At 36.4% G+C, this 3484-nt stretch overlaps 1 protein-coding gene across 1 annotated transcript in view; it reads left to right on the top strand.

Annotated features, from left to right (window-relative positions):
• The window catches only part of LOC107728422 (carbohydrate sulfotransferase 6-like), an 8109-nt gene that overhangs the window by 1212 nt on the left and 3413 nt on the right, over positions 1–3484 (top strand). The window lies entirely within an intron of this gene.

The raw sequence follows: 3484 nt of genomic DNA, 5'->3' as shown, positions 1-3484 counted from the left end.
GCTATATTTAAATTTAACGGAGTTCACGTCAACTAAATCAAAAGATAAGCGCTGCATTTTATTAATTATCAGCTCATTTCAAGATCAAAGACCGCAATAGGAGAGCGCGCGGCATCAGCACTGGAAAGATAAGTTTGTCTTACTACTTTAATGAAGATGATTGTGTGTTGGCCGTCTGCGTCTTAACTTTTTCATTCGGCTTGCTGAAGAGGTACTCAGCTACTCGCGCGCAGCGATGCGTGTTGCATTAGCGCAGTCTGACTAATGTCATATAGCCTATAACACGCTCTCACACGTTTATTATTTTAACATTTTGGGGAGTAAAATGTACATATGTGGTTTCAGCAACCAGATGCATTTACACTTGTCCAGCTTCGTCTGGAATGCGTCCCAGACCACCTCCTGAAGTGGTTTGAGCGATCGGATTTATATCCGTCTCGAATGCGTGTCGGAGGGCGTTTACACCTGGTCTTTTCACGATCTGATAGCTATCCGATCAGAAAAAACGCATGACGTGACCAGGTGTAAACAGGCCCTTAGGTACCAGATGGGTCAGCTTAAAGGAGCACACAAACGAAATCTGATCATATTACTAATTTATCACACCATTCCCCACCTGTTTCTCTGAGTCAGGTGTGCGACGCTCTTAAAGCGACAGTTCACCAAGAAAATCCGGTCATTGCCAAGTCCCTCGTGATGATGCTTCAAAAGTATGATGTACTATTTTTTTTTTTTTTTGTGAAACAATTATTTTTATTTACAATTTATTTTTGTCTCGTGCAATATCTTCAACGGTTTTTGTAACCATACAAAAGCTTTGAGAAACAACCCAAATTTAATACATGACAGATGAGAGCGAAAACTGTTTCAGTCGATAATTTTTTTTGGGTTTCTACCTCAAACAGAGCCATTATATTGCCTTTGAAAACTTAGAAAGTAGCCTACAAGTCGCATGGGCCGCTATTATAAATTCTGCTAAACGTTACGCTATTGTGTTTCAGGAAGAAATAAGGTATTGCATGCAGGCTTCGCGTGTGAGTTTTAGGTGAACTGTCCCTTTAAAAATGTTTAAAAGCAGCGTGTTTTGAGAGCGCTCAGGAGCATTACCATTGTGCACATTGTGTTGTTTTCAGAGGGAAGTTTTCCGTTGGTACAGTGTGCATTGCCTTTGCATTTCATTTAATATCTGTGCGTGCAGTGTCTGGTCACAGGCCTGTTGATTTGATGTGGATAACGTGACCCGTGTGAAATGCTGAAACAAATATCATCTTTTGCTCAATTGGGAAGAGTTTTCTGTGAGTGTCGAGGAGCAAGCTTCTGTTTCCCTGTTTTAGTATTGGATTTCTTCAAGGTTTTGCCAGTTTTAATGGAAGATTGACTGCCATCTGCTGGTTCGAGTTAGTAGGACAGCTCGTTTCTCAAAGGAAAGTGTGTTCACATGGAGCTCTAAAGAGAGAAAACTGAATGTCTGATGGTAAATCTTTCCACTGAGGTGTGTCACAAAAAAGTGACTTGAGCATTGCTTTAGTAGGCTGTTTTTATCTCTTAGATTTGACCTAATGAGGGGTTTTAATATATAAATTTAAATATATAAAGCTGGTTATAATTTAACTTAATTTACTTCCCAAAGCAATTGTGTACTTCCATTTGGCTCTTGGTGAGTTCCTTTTTTTTTTTTTTTTCTCCACCTCTTACTTTGATCAGGTATTTCCAGAAGTACTAAAAGTAATTTCCCTTGATATTCAGGCTAATTTTTATTGTAGTTGTTCATTGGTGTTTAATAGCTATGCACCCAAGTATCGTCCGGTCATCAGTAGGATATAGAAACAACTGATGATATAGAGCCAGATAAGTTCTGTCAGTTGTGAGGTGACCCAAGCTCATGCACCAAGATTGGTGGAAAAACAACAGGTTGGGATTTGGCAACATGCAAAAATTAAAGTAGAAATGTAAAATGGCAAAGTAGAGTTGTCACTTTAAAATAAATAAATAAATAAATAGAGGGCAGGGCAGTCCAAATTAAATGGTGACAATACAAAAATTACCATATAAAGCTTACTACAGTAGATCATATTTAATAAAGTTAAGACATTTCATTTAAAGTTTATACTTTTTACCAAGTAAAAGGCCTTTTAGTGTAGCTGTAAAAATGTCCACCTTCAGGTTGTGGTACATTTCTTTCTGCTGTGAAATCTGGGTCTGTATTCACAAAGCAGTTTATCTTACCACTACGAGTTCTCCTAAATCGCAGTAAAAGTTTAGCTAAGAGTTTTCTTTTAACCTGTTCACAAAGCTGCTGAGACACACTTTTACTGAGGAATAGAGAGAAGTCTTCAGCTCAGAGTAAGAGCAGGGTGGATGATGTCGGCGTGCTTATTAGCTATGCACACCGTGATTGGCTGATAGTCTCTGTCAGAGATTTATTCATGGAAATATTGTAGAGCGAGATATTGTTGCCATATTCAAATAAAGGTTTAAAAATAAAAATGTTAATAGTCACATTCAAATAAAGATTTATTTAAGCAGACAGTCTACTAATACTCTAATGACTGCTAGTTGACATGTAGTTAGTTACTTGCTGGTAGTAGAATGTTTAAAGTGGACTACCAAAATAAAGTGTTACCAATTTATATTATATAAATATTTAATATATAAACGTAACATTTAAAAAAAATATTTACATGCATGTGTGTGTATTTTATATATACTTAATTTTACTGACTCCAAATCATGCCTTCAAGTAATGGACTCTTTAAAAACTGATCATCCTTTGATGGATTGTATTTTAACCAAAGTGGACCATCTACAGAATCAATTCTATAGTATTATGTTGGGCTTTCAGGAAATGAGCGAGCTGCAAAGGAGTAAACACATGTCAAATTCCTCCCTCAGAGATCAGACCTATTATTAATCGTTACATATTAAATAAGTGGCGAGAAGAGTGGGATACATGTACAAATAATAAATTACATGAAATGCATCCAGAAATTTCAAACAGATTATTAATCTCTTTTAAAGGGGTCATATGATGCTATTTTAAAGATAATTTATTTTGTGTATTTGGTGTAACAGAATATGTTGACATGCTTTAATGTTCAAAAAACACATTATTTTTCAAATACTGTACATTATTGTAGGTCCTCTATGCCCCGCCTCTCTCAAACGCGTCGTTTTCTAACTTTGATAAAGAATATCTCTTTGGATTTGAGACTTTAGTCTTTGCAACTTTACAGATCTTCTTTATGCACCAAGAGCTTGTAACACTACAAAGAGAAAGGAAAAATTTAAATCGCATCATATAACCCCTTTAAAACTAGATTTGATCAAGTGTTATTTAGCAGATGTCGCATAGGTCAGGTCAAGACTGACTCATGTATGTTTGCTTAAGGTGAAGACCCCACTCGATGCATGTTCTGCAAGATTCCCCTTTCTGTCAAACATATTTTATTGGACTGTCCAGCTTTTAATGTATGTAGAAAACTCT

The sequence above is a fragment of the Sinocyclocheilus rhinocerous genome, unplaced genomic scaffold (assembly GCF_001515625.1).
Source record: "Sinocyclocheilus rhinocerous isolate Xijiao unplaced genomic scaffold, SAMN03320098_v1.1 scaffold126, whole genome shotgun sequence".
NCBI classification, from domain to species: Eukaryota; Metazoa; Chordata; class Actinopteri; order Cypriniformes; family Cyprinidae; genus Sinocyclocheilus; species Sinocyclocheilus rhinocerous.
Note: the sequence above shows the minus strand (reverse complement) of the source record. Positions and strands in the feature narration are given on the sequence as shown.